Source organism: Lolium perenne, chromosome 3 (genome assembly GCF_019359855.2).
Source record: "Lolium perenne isolate Kyuss_39 chromosome 3, Kyuss_2.0, whole genome shotgun sequence".
NCBI lineage: Eukaryota > Viridiplantae > Streptophyta > Magnoliopsida > Poales > Poaceae > Lolium > Lolium perenne.
In genome coordinates this window covers 153,947,611-153,961,537 of record NC_067246.2, presented here as the reverse complement: position 1 = coordinate 153,961,537, position 13,927 = coordinate 153,947,611, and the positions used below count along the sequence as shown (strand labels likewise).

Genomic DNA, 13,927 nt, shown 5'->3' with positions numbered 1-13,927 from the left:
GCATGAGCAGCGACCATTCATGGTAGTTGGAGCGTGTTAGGAGTGGAATGGCCGTCGAGGACATGCCCGCGTCACGCACGGCACGCGGAGCTGCTAGCTCGCGTCCGCCGTTCTTCGCTGCCAACACACGAGCCATGACTCGCTCCTCGATCTCGGCTTCCATTTCCTCCGGCGTCCTTGACCCGCCTACACCTCCGCCCTTCGGCATAACTACACAACTTGGCTCTGATACCAATTGTTAGCTCCTACTACTAAGAGCTGTGCTACTCACACGCTGATCACTTGGAACACACGCACTCAAACTCCAAGAGAATGGAGGACACGAGTAGTATTTTGGTGCAGGTCAACGTGCTGCCTTTTCTTGCTTCTTCTCTACTACTTGGTGTGCTTAAAACTAGTACAAAGGTGCCCTATTTATACTACCAGTGAGCTGCACATACCAGCTCACTTACAAGCCTTCTATGTGTGAATATTTGACTATGCAAACTAAAATGTCAAGCTCACCTACCATGCACGTTTATCTCCTTGCAGCGTGTTGCATGCTGTGATTTCCTTCATGGCCGCCAGCTTCTAGACTTCAATCAGTTCATACTACTATGCATACTACTAGCAGCACATGCACGTACTGGTGCATGTTTTATTTGTGGTTAAGCAACTTGATTAAAGTAACATCTCCGTGGGTGACGCGTCTGGCGAGGAGGCAGCAGCACGACCAAAGGGACTGTTCGAGTGAGTCAAGGATCCCTACATAGCACGAGCAAAATATGGCTAAGTGTAAATATCAATGTGCAAGGAAACGGTAAGTAGTAACCTAGTAGTATGGAAAAACACTAACCGGAGTCCCGCCGTAGAGCTGTGCGAGGAATTCCGTCTTCGTTGGCATCTTTGACAAAAGTGGTACCACTGGAGGTTCCACATACTATGGCGGCTGAGCACCAGTCCTCAGAGCCTCGAAAAGCGCCTGCAAGGTAGTTTAAATGTCAGACGTGGAGAAATTTAAAAAATAGTAAAAGTGGCTACAATGGGCAATAATTAACCTTAGTTTGTTCTCTATCGTGTTGTCTTGAGGCACTACACGCCACTTTGTGTTCATGCATCTTCTGCCGAAACTCTTCATGAAGCTGCTCGTAGGCTTCCGCCACGTGGGCCTACAATTTGACATAATGAGCCCCGCCAACATGGAGATGCATGAAACGGAAGTCAAAATGAGGACAAAAATGAGAGAAATCTTACATCATCAGAAGTCTGGGTCGGACACCGTGGACAAGGTGGCATAACACACTAGAGCTCGAGGTCATGTGCCGGATCCGTGGAAGAGTGATGGTAGGCTTGTGCCCCGCATTAAGAATGTTGGTCCGGCCATGTGGCTTGCCTCAACCTGAGATCATGACCGCCATCCGTCGAGTAGCTCTGAAAGTGGGTCAGAATCCTCCCCATGCAACGACTTGAACGCCTTCTTGTAAATTTCCATGGACACTTCGGTCTTGCGGTAGTACATGACCTTGCCTTCAATAAGCTCCTTCTTATGATCCATCTGCCAAACTTGGATACGAGGAATCTCCTTCCCTCCATTAGCGGCCATGAAGTGCAGAAAACGCATGTTATGCAGAAAAGAAGGAACATGAAGAGACATAGAAAGAGGTTGTTCCATATATATATATATAGAGCCCAACTATTCTCGACCCCCTCAAGAGTGGTTCTAGAATATTATTCTCGAACCCTCTACTAGCCGAACCCGCGATCCCGAACCAACCCGGCCGAAAAAACCCACCTAATCCCCACCCATACGTCTCTATTTGTGAACTTCCCCACCTTCCCTATCAGCTCAACTCCCGTCCCCTGTTTCAAAAAAAAAAAAACTCAACTCCCGTCCCCAACTCGCTGCCCTACCCCAACTCCCGTCCAACCTTCTTCCCCGGCGGCAACCGCGGAGAATCCCCGCCCAGCCTCCTTCCCCGCGGCGGCAGCGGCGAATCCCCACCCAGCCTCCTTCCCCGCGGCGGCAGCGGCGAATCCCCGCCCAGCCTTCTACCCCGCGGCGGCGGCGAATCCCCGCCCAGCCTTCTTCCCCGCGGCGGCGGCGGCGAATCCCCGCCCAGCCTTCTTCCCTGGCGGCGGCGGCGAATCCCCGCGCCGCGTCCTTCATGGCGGTAGCACTGCATCTTTGTGCCGCCTTCTTCGCCGGCGGAACCATCTCATCTCCGCTCCACCACCTTGCTCGGCTGCCACGACATCACCCGGCGACCTCCTTCATTTCCATGGCTGCAACGCTCACCCGCTACAAGCCCCCTCACTCTCTCTCATGGTCTACCCCGCGCCATCCATGGGAGTTCATAGATCGTCGCTGTGGGTGTCCATCGGCGCCGCCCCGTGCTTCCCCCTGAGTGTAGCGGCGGCCTCGCCGAAATTCGTCGAGCGTGGGAGAGTGGTCTGACCAGAAACCCTGGATTCCCCTCCTCGGTGGCCACATGGTTGGTCCCTGATTTAGTATTCTCGCTGGCGTCAATGGGTTATGCGGTTGCATCGTTGAGCCCATCTTACCATCGATCCCCATGAGTATGTACTCACATATCTGATTACTTGATAAAGCACAAGCCAAGGATTATGCACGAGTGTTACTGCTGCTAGTATCTGTTAGCTTTTTTTTCTAGTGGATCATAACGGGTTCTGATTACAACATGCTAGTCTGGTTAGTTAATATACTTGCTGGCTTATGAGTTGATGTATTTCTTTGTTGATTGTATCTATTGTATATGTATTTAGTTACTGCGTGGAAGTTCATTTGTTCACATGTGTATTCACTTTTCGGATTGGTTTTAGCTAGAATAGCGGGTGATGGTGCACTGCTTCCGAACTTCTGCTACTGTATCTGAGACAGTTTCTACAGATTGTCTTTTCTTAATTTATTTGGAAAATGTTCACTTTTCAGTGTCAGAAAGTTCATTCGTTGTTTCTTGGATGATAAATTTTTGCACAAACATTACAGGAAATAGATGTATTTGTTGTTGATGTGTGGATAATAGGAACATATCTCAAGTTCACTTTTCCTATTGATGGAAGTGCAGTTTTATATTTGCATGATTTCGAGGAGCACCAGGCCATTCTCCTGGCCGTTGGAGTACTTAAAAGTTCAGATGTGAGACCCCCCAACATCCAAGGTAATTGAGACCCAGGGGCTCTGCTTCTCTCGTTATGGCCTATTTATTATCTTCTCGTATTAAAAAATACTATAGAAAGCTCTCTGCGTTTCTCTTTATGACCCAGGTTTGTGCATTTTTTGCTCTACACTTCTCGAAATTCGTGAAGTTAATTTTTGATATGGCTGATGTGGTATGATGATTCATTTATATTCAGTACGTATGTGGGAAAATTAGTGTTTAGGGCTTCAATTAGGCTGAAGGAGTTCATATTCTGGACAGTATGTTCTGGACACTTTGTAACTTCACATCGGTAGTTCACCAATTCTTTTTTCCATGTTACACTTGTGTATTTGGGGCAGTTCGCCTCTCCGACTCTTACTAATTTAAATCATGACTAGATCAAAACAGCAGTTCACTTCATTATTCAGTCAGTTCACTAATTCGACATAAAATAGTTCAGTTGGCAAAAATAAAATAAAAAAGGTCACACAGTGGATGCAATCCAAGCTAAGCCAGAGAAGAAAGGTAGTGGAGTGTTGTTTTTGTTTTGGTTTATATTGGGTAAACGAGATAGGAAATTATAGGAGATAGAATTATGTGTAGACAAATTAAGCATGCTTAGTTTTTAAACGTTGGTCTTAGTACTGCTCTTGGTATGTATGCATTTGTGCTTTTGAACATTCAGGTAAAAAAGATTGGTGCCCTCTGTATGCATTAACATGGAAAGTTCATTTCTTGCTGTCGTGAAAATCCACATCGCCTTCGCAGAATTTCATGCGCGCCGCTCTGGGAGTCATGGGAATATGGAATACAGTCCACCTTCACATGCACCAAACTCTGCATTGCATTTTGTTGTTGCTTGCCTATCTATGTAGTCTACAGGGTGCACTAAAAGTATATAATATTATGAGTTTGTGACCTTTTCGCTACCACAATATTTGTAATCACGCTTTAGCTTTTCCGTCCAAGCCATACATCTTAGTTGTATGCTACTAATTGTTTGGGTTTTCTCTTTCCAGGACAGTACTACGACGGTACTCCAAGACTGGCCCGATCCCGGAGATGTTACATATCCTTCTTGATTTTCATATTGTTGTTGTTCAGATTGACACTCTGGGGGTGCATTTGTTATAAAATATTTTGCTTCATTCATTTGATGTTGGGCTCATATGTAGTTCAAACGGAGAGATTTTCAGTCATACTTCTAGTTTCCAGATGTTAGATGAATGTCTCATATGCTTGCATCATTCACTGGTTTATTATAGCATTGCATTGCAATACTGGGTACGTTCGCCTTTTTTTTCTGGGATTTTGCATTGTCCATTATTTTTTGGCAAGTTCACATCGCCACCGCGTTGAAGTTCACTTTCTCTCTGTCTGAAAGTTCAGCTTTTTGGGCAAGTTCAGATCGTCCACATATGAGTTCAAGATTTATTATATGTACCAGCAGTATAAAATACATATGTTAAAATTTCACTTTCGATGATGGCCTGGTTATCTTATCATTATTCAGTAGTGGTATAGAAAGCTCTCCACGTTTCTTTCTTGATGCACAAATATACAATAGAATATGCTATAGAAAGCTCCCTGCATATTTTTCATCAGAATATCCGTATTGCACAAGAAAGAAGAAGGCATAGTTCAATTGTAAACTTCTGATGTACTTCAATTCATTTTTGTAGTTAGTTCGGTTCTTCAGCCATTTTTAGTTCTCTTCAATAGTCGCTGTTCTCTTCATTAGTTCCGACAGTTCGCGTTCCTTAACACGGAAGTGCACTTGGTGTATGTATAAACTTTTTATTTCTTAGTTTGTCTCCCAACAAGCATTTGCATGCCATTGCTTCATACAACCCTTTCATCCATGTATGTATAAACTAGTCTGTTAGTAAAACCAAGTGCATATACGAATGTATATAATGGTATGAAGCGATGATGGACACTGAATGTGTGAAACAGAGCAGTGTACACCCACTTTGTTTTGACCTAGAATAGAAGTTCTATTTACTGTAAAAAAAGTGGAAAAATAGGAAGTTCACTAGCTAAGCTACAGCGGTTCTTTATTTGAGAAGTTTGTGAAGCTCAATTCTATTAATTTGCGAAGTTCACATTTACTACTATTTTCATTTTTTTCTCGCCTAGGAGTTCAACTATTCATTTATATGTTGATGTATGTCTGACAACATGTTACTTCTACAATTAAAAAAATTCAGGAGGTTCGCCTTTTTTCCTGTCCTAAAGTTCATTCTCTGTTGGCAGGAAGTTAGTTTGCGTTTGTGCAAATAGTCGAGCAGCTACAGGATGCCGACGATATTCTCTCAGGAGCATTGCCAGGACGAGTGCAGTATGTGAAGTTCATTTCTTCTAATCCTTGTAGTTCACTTCCCCTAATTCATGAACTTTACATCTCTCTTGCTACTTGCTATTTAGTTCATCCATTAGGTTTAGATATGCACTTGTTTATTTAGTTCCTTGTGAAAGTCAATTTTTTTCGAAGTTCAGTTTTATTGACGGGAGAGTTCACTTTATTTTTTAGAAGTTCAATTGGTATAGTGCAGATATTCATTTCTTTCAGCAAAAGAGGGTCTAATTTACCCACAAGGGAAAGGTTCACATTTTGTTGTCACGAAGTTCACTATTTTCAAATCTGGAAGTTTGCATCTGTTACTAATTTTTATTGTACTTCTTCATGGTGTGTGGTACTAACTAAATTACCCAGTTCATGTCACTTGTGTTTTTCTTTGATTTCTCAAACTGTATGCCCAGAAGTTCAATATGAATGCGTCGGTATTTCACTTTGTCTCGCCGAAAAATCATCTTATTGTTGGGTAGTTCATTTTAAATATGCAGAAAGTTCAGTTGTGTCACGCATGAAAATTCATTTCATTTTGATTTGGAAAACAAATTGAATGGTGGGAGGAAGTTATTATTTTTAGAGATTGTTCTGTGTGCTATTTCTTGTAGTTTGTTGTGAATTGCTAATGCTGACAGAGGTTCCCCTTTCTTATTGTGTAAAAAGAAGCTGTTATGTTCTAGCTTTGCTCTTGCTGACACTTTTAAAGAATTGTACAAAAGTTCACTTTATATCAACTGGAAAAGTTCGCTTTTGTCTGCACGGGAGTTAACTTTGTTCGCAACACAAATATTGAAGCACGTGGGAATTGCAATTAAATTAAAAACAGTGGTGTTCTGAGGTTCATTATTTTATTTGGTAAAAGTTCAGTTCGTCAATGAGGAGAAGTTCACTTTTTTATCATGTGGTGCAACTCAAAAATCTTGTGAATTAACTGTCATAACAATCGTGCTCTGCAAGTGTAACACTATATCTAGCTTTATGCTATTCCATTGCTTTTCTAGGTCACTACAATGAGCTCTAGATGATAAACTCTACCTTCTGTATGTCAGGACCTTTGGGGTTGCTCCCGATGGCAAGCATATCTGGTATCTTCCCGAATAAGTGTATGAAAATGAAGACACTTAGCGTTTGGTATGCACTTCCAAACAATTACCTACGATATTTCCTTATATATGATCGATGCTGATGCTGCTGTCCAGTTCCAGTTTATTTCCTTTTATTGCTCTACAACAGTCTGCTTGTGTAATTAGTTGAAAGGACACTTACCCTTTCCATCAATTGAATATGGAACGATATGATAGGTTTGAAAATCGAAGTTCACCTCATCCACGTATGAAGTTTACTTATGTTTGCTTTGAAGTTTACTTATGAAGTTAGTAGTGCCAAACCTTTTTTCAAACTTCTTTGTTTATATTTCTAAACCTTCTTGTAGCCCCTGCTGCTGGCGACGCCCCGCCTTACTTGCACAACTACTTAAATCAGGAGAAAACTACCGAAGATTTTAACATCATAGAGTATTTCTTCAATTTCTGTTTGTTTATGCTTGCGTTAAATAATTTTATAGATTGTCTGTGCTTGTTTCGTTTGGGAAAATTTTGGACGTTAGCATTAAAAGCAATTTCAAAAGTTCATTCTTTGATATTTACAAGTTCATTATTTGCATTTGAGAAGTGCACACGTAATGCTGTTTCCTCAACCTTAAAAGCATTTGAGAAGTTCATTCTTTGATATTTATAAGTTCATTATTTGTTTTTAATCGTGAAATGCAGTTGATCAGTATGCCGAAGTTCAGTATTTTGTTTACTATAAAAGTATCCAGTTTATATAAACAGAAAAACACAAATATCGCTGTTTGTATAGTGGAAGTTCGTCTTAAATAAATAATGAAGTTTGTTCATAGTACTGGAAGATACTGCTTGTTTTACATTTACGTGAGTTCACTGGAAGATACTGGATTCCTTGTGTTTTTCCTTATAATGTTTGATGGCACAATGTTATCTCTTACTATCATCCTATTTCACAGGATATAATAATGTTGCGTTAACTTTGGATTGATTTTCTATAGGCAACATTTGTGTTTACTCTGTTGATTTCCTGATGTTCACTCTACTATATTGTGTAGTTCAGTTTGGTATCGTGTGTCTCCGCCACATGGTGAAGTGAATACAGATTGGAAGTTCATTGAAACATTTTCCGGAAGCTCACTAATTATTTGCGCAAGTAGTTCAGTTTTACCAACAAATGTGAGTTACCTTTTTTTAATCTACAGCCGGGTTTATATTTTCTTGTCGAAAATAACGTACCTTCATTGCTAATGGTCAATGTGCAGAAAAGAGAAAAATTCACGGAAAAAATTAAGAGATGCACCATCTACTTCTAAACATATGTCCAGAGCATGGCAGTCCACTACACTCTCTCCTGGAGTCCACTGCTTACAGCCGTGCGTACAGCGGTAGTCCAGTGCGTGAGGCTGGAGAGTCCACCGGTGCGTTATGCCGGGAGTCCAATGGACCAGTGTCCGGAGTCCACCTCATGCGCGCACGTTTGGATGCTCAGGAATGAGGCAGTGCTTTTGTGTCCCGTTGCTGATGATTATTTCATTTCTACAGCTTGTGATGTTCACTTCTTTTCTGAGAAAATATCACTTTGTAATCACAGAAAGTTAACTGTAACAAATTATGCAGTATAATTGGCATGAATATTGGTTTCCCTGCCCTTTTTAGCATGTTGATATGGATGTTATGTTCGTCTTCCAAGGGCACTCACTTTTTTGTTGTCTAAAAAATGTTCAATTTATCCTCGCAAACATTGTTCACTTATTTAATCCCAGAAATTTATCCTTGATATTGCATGTTATGTACGATGCTAACCCATTCAAACAGTGAGTTCTTATGGGTTTCAATTCTGGGCTGTTCTAGCGCTCTTGAAGTCTTTTTACTTTTTTTTACATGTCAAAGTCACTAAGAATATGGTGGAATTCAAAGACGGAAGTTCACCATGCTCAAAAATTTATTTTCTATCGAAATGCACTTCGGTAAGAACAAAAGTTCACCTTGTACTGCATGGAAGTTCATCTTTGGCATACTGAAAAGTTACTCTTTGTCGAAATTCACTTTGATTAGAGGAAAGTTTACTTTGTACCGCGTAGAAGTAAAAAAAAATTATTTGTCAAAATTAACTTTGGTCAAGACGAAAAATATTTTTTGTTAGAACGGAAGTTCACCTTGTACCGCGTGGAAGTTAACCTTTGACATGACCAAAATATAATATTTGTCGAAATTCACTTTGGTTTGTACCATGCGACATTTCACTTTAAACAAGCTGAAAATTTATTTTGTGTCAATATTAACTTTGAACATGCAGGAAGTTTGAAATTTATTTTTTGTCAATATTAAATTTGAACGCGGAGGATATTCACCACAAACATGCCGAAAATTTACTTTTGTTGATCTTCATTTTGTACCGGGCGCGAAAGTTCACTTAAACCATGTAGGCAGTTCATTTTAAACATGCTTGTAATTTCTATAACGCGACTGGAAGTTCACAAATAAGATATCGGGAAGTTCACTTCCATAATCGAGCACCTCATGCACTCTATTTTTCTCGGCGGAAATCATACACATAGAAATCCTTCTTACGACCTCTCATTGTGCAATTCGACCGGAGCTACGTACAATTAGCACTAATATAACTCTACTAATACTCCAACACACCACAATGCCACATCTAATCAATCTGGATGAGCCTATTTCAAAATGTTCTTGTGTCGGCATTATGTCCGCTTGTGTGTATTTGTAAAATTAAACTTAAACCGTTTAAAATTTTGAAAAAAGTTCAACATGAAAAAGTTACGCCTAATAAATATCTTTTCAGCATAATATCATTTGGAACATTCCGACAAATGGTTAAAAAATAAGCTCCAAAAAACAGTACGAAAAACAGAGAAAAGCGGAAAGCGGAATCACGTATTTTCGAATCTGCTCCTAAACCGTAAAGAATTTGGAAAAACGTCCTACATGAACAATTTGCGCCTAGTCAACAGCTTTCCAACGCCATATCATAAGCATAAATCTGATAAACCGTTTGAAAATTAAACCCCCAAAACTGCACGAAAAAAGGGAAATCCGCGAAAACATTGTTTTGTATATTTAAAATTAGTTTTAAACAATATAGAATTTGGGAAAACAATGAACACGAAAAAGTTGCGAAATTTCCATATGAATCCAACGGTATATTATATGTATCATTCCGTTAAGCGGTTCGAAAATCAGCCTCAAAACATTGTCCGCAAAAAACTTGGAATTATAGTGTTCCGTCAAGAAGTTCACGTGCAAATAAGTGGGAAGTTCAGAAAGGGTTCGAGAATAGTCGAACCCTTTCTGAACTTCCGCTGCACTGTGGTGTGAACTTTCTGACGGAGCAGCAGAATTCCCTGTTTTGGCGGACAGTGTTTTAAGTTGATTTTTGAAATATTTATCGGAATTATACGTATGATATACCGTTGAAAAGATATGAAAATTTCACAACTTTTTTGTGCTGAATGTTTTTCCAAATTCTAGACTGTTTGAAAGTAATTTCAAATATAAAAAACTACGTTTTCGCGGATTTCTGCATTTTCGGACAGTTCTTTGCGCTTAATTTTTACACCGCTTGTCGTATTAATACATATGATATACCATTGGAAAGATATAGAAATTGCGCACCATTTTTGTCTTGGATGTTTTTCCAAATTTTGAAAGGTTTAAAATTAATTTCAAATATACAAAAAAGTTTTCGCGGATTTCTATGTACTCATGAGGTTATTTGGATCCATTTTTTCAACCGCATGTCGGATTGATACAAATGATACCCCGTTAGAAATCTGTTTACAAGGCACAAACTTTTGGTGTTGAACATTTTTCCAAATCATTTACGGTTTAAGAGCAGATTTCGATATACTTGATTTGGTTTCCGCTCAGAAAAACAGAGTACCAAAACGTCCCCTGTATATGGAAGTGAACTTCCAGGTTTCTATTAGTGAACTTCGTGCCTTGGTATAAATGTTTTTAATGTTGGTTTTTTCATGTTGATTATTTTCCAAAATTTATTACGATTTAGCAGCAATTTCAAATATACAAAACATTGATATATTTTTCTTGATAGTGGACTTCCATGCTTTACATAGTAGCAACGTTTGGATTTTTCACTATTTTTAAAACTAGACCGAGGATTTTATAATAAACTTCTAGAGTTCCATGAGTGAATTTCCTGGTATTTATAGTTTGGTTCTCCATACGGACAAGACAACATTCATGCACAAAAGTGAACTTCTATACAATAGAAATGTGAACTTTATGTATGGATCTTTTTTCTCAACGACTACCCAATAAAGAAAAGTGCAATTTTCTACACGATACTTTTCTCAAAAAAATGAACTTATGTATTAATAAAAATGACATCCTGATTAAAAAAATGGCAAACTTTGTAGAGGCATTCAGCGAACTTCCCGCCAAAAAAAACTTCACCTATATTAGAAGCAAACTTCTCATAGTAGATGAAGTGAACTTCCAAACACACATTTTATATCTCAACATCTTTTTACGAGACATCATATATACCAGAATTTCAAAGATGATCTGTAAAATAGGAGGTGGCACACAACGCATATAGAGATGCTAAACTCGGCCAGAGCCCAATGACTGAACTACGCATGGCCTTAAACCAAACTTGCACTGAAAAACTAGCTAACTGAACTTCACAGCAACTCAGGGCAGCCAACCGAGTCATGACAACGAAGCTTTTCCCGATGCCCTAGGAGACAAAGCCATTGATGGCCAGACCACCACCAGGGCTCATCGTAGTCCAGCAGTCCAGCCTTTTGTATGGAGCTGACTTCCAACTGCTGCTACCTTTGTCTTGGAAGTCTAGCCCCCTGATTCATATAAATGGCAGAATTATAAGACATCAAATTTGTTAGGCCAAAATTAGACTACTTCAAACAAATAGAAAGGTGAACCGTAAAAAACTGAACTGATTTGAGACCAGAAACTTGAGCGCATACCCATGGTGTTAGAAAGTCGAAACAAGCATCAGTACAAAATGAAATGTAAGCTTTTTTTGTAAGCAAACTGAACTTCTACCTTTTTACAGTCAGAAACGCATCAGCACACACATAATAGCAAGACTTAATCCCCAGTTCAGGCGTCGTAAACTACCCACTAATGGTTTCTTTTAACACAGTGAACTACTGTTAATTTCAGAGGGTATGTTTTATAATAAAAGTTGACATCACAGCAAGGAAATAATGAACTTCACGGGCTTGTTACTACCCATACAGATCACGTGGATCAAGCCTATTAGTTGCTTCTAAATTTGTAATACTGAGCATCTCCAGAACCTGAACTACAAGGATCTGAATATTTCACAAAAAATACTATTTAGATCATGAACTGCAGCAAACATACAAGAAGAGCTATCACTTCATTTGTGAACAAGGAAATCAAGCCAATGAAAGAACAAGCCCGTGATTACTCCGCCCCTAATTTGGCTCCATGAATCAATATGTTTTTGGCTCTCGTGTGTAGAGAAGAAAAGGGTAGCCAATTCAGTAGCAGCGGATGAAAGAAATACACCAACAGCATACACACTTATAGGGTACCATCAATGATGCGAAAAAGGCAGAGCAAAAGACCAGTACTGCAGGGATACTAGTTTACCTGCCTCACAAATGCTTCGATTGAGAAGATTGGCAATGGCGAGTGAACTGTTTGTGCTGCACGACATGAACTTCTACTGCTGCATGTCTCTTCACACTTTAACGAACTACTGTAGCTTAACTAGTTAACTTTCTATTTTCACTTTCTTACAGTAAATTAAACTTATATTGCGGGTCAAATCAAAGTGGGTGTACACTGCATTGTTCTCACATTCAGTATCCATCATCGTTTCATACCATTATATACATCTGTATATGCACTTGGTTTTACTAGCAGACTTGTTTATACATACATGGATTAAAGGGGTGTATGAAGAACCGGCATGCAAATGCTTCGGAGACAAACTAAGAAAGAAAATGGAAATGGAAAATATGAACTGTATGACTATGGGCTGCCATGAATGGTAATTATAAATTTGCAATTCTGAACTTTTTGCCGTGGCAATGATGAACTTTTAGGCACATATGGGGTGAACTTCCCGACCAAAGAAAAATTCGTGACAAAAATAAAAGGAGAATTCCCTAAGTTGGACAAGCGGACTTGCATTTTAAATAAAAGCGAACTTCACAGTCTTGTGCTTATGTGTTTTAACTGAAATCAATCTATGACGTGATTTTTTCCTAAATAAAAATGAGTAAACTTCACGTGTGAACTAGGTGAAATTATTTTTTATGTGCTGCAATTGTCCAACATTTTCTCAAATAGAAAGCTAGCAACAATCTTTATGAATAAAATGTAGGGATTCGTTGCATAGAAAACAAAAAATTTACTACCGCGAGAACGCAATCCAAGCCAAGATGCAATCTAGAAGACGGGAGCAACGAGGGGATGATCAAGACTAACCCTTGAAGATTTCCAAAGCCTATAAGAGTAGGCTCTTATTGCTGCGGTAGACGATCACTTGCCGCTTGCAAAAGCGCGTAGAAGATCTTGATCACGGTGCCACGATCGGGCAGCACCTCCGTACTCGGTCACACGTTCGGTGTTGATGAAGACGACGTTCTTCTCCCCGTTCCAGCGGGCAGCGGAAGTAGTAGCTCCTCCTTGAATCCGGCAGCACGATGGCGTGGTGGCGGTGGTGATGGAGAACTCCGGCGGAGCTTCGTTAAGCGTGCGGGAGAGGTGGAGGAGAGAGGGGGTGGCTAGGGTTTGGGAGAGGGGGGTGGCCGGCCTCAAGGGCTATGGCCAAGCTATGGCTCTGTGGTGGCCGGCCCCCTCCCCTATGCCCTTCATTATATAGGTGGAAGCCCCAAGAGTTGTAGTCCAAGTCTTCGAATAAGACCCCAACACCAAAACTTCCCAAAGGTGGGAAACCTACTCAAGGGGGGAGTCCTACCCAAGGTGGGACTCCCACCTTTTCCTTAGGTGGGGTGGCCGGCCACCATGGGTGGAATCCACCTGGGATTCCTTCCCCTTAGGGCTGGCCGGCCATGCTCCTTCCATAGTGCCATTCTTCCGGACTTTTCTAGAACCTTCTAGAACCTGCCATAAATGCACCGGATCATTTCCAAACTTGGAATATGACTTCCTATATATGAATCTTATTCTCCGGACCATTCCGGAACTCCTCGTGATGTCCGGGATCCCATCCGGGACTTCAAACAAAACTTCGAACTCCATTCCATATTCAAGTTCTACCATTTCAACATCAAACCTTAAGTGTGTCACCCTACGGTTCGCGAACTATGTGGACATGGTTGAGTACTCTCTCCAACCAATAACCAATAGCGGGATCTGGA

The 13,927-nt window shown here is 40.4% G+C and overlaps 1 long non-coding RNA gene across 3 annotated transcripts; it reads left to right on the top strand.

Moving 5' to 3' along the window:
* The first annotated feature begins 1,822 nt into the window (after nt 1–1,822).
* Nucleotides 1,823–8,209, top strand: LOC127327155 (uncharacterized). Of its 3 annotated transcripts, XR_007868409.2 has the most exons (6): nt 1,823–2,556; nt 3,066–3,158; nt 4,160–5,481; nt 6,543–6,624; nt 7,616–7,736; nt 7,823–8,209. It is a non-coding gene; the product is annotated as an uncharacterized lncRNA (long non-coding RNA). The 3 variants fall into 3 exon arrangements; XR_007868408.2 differs by having other exon boundaries at nt 1,823–3,158; nt 7,621–7,736; XR_007868407.2 differs by having other exon boundaries at nt 1,823–3,158.
* The last annotated feature ends 5,718 nt before the right edge of the window (nt 8,210–13,927 follow it).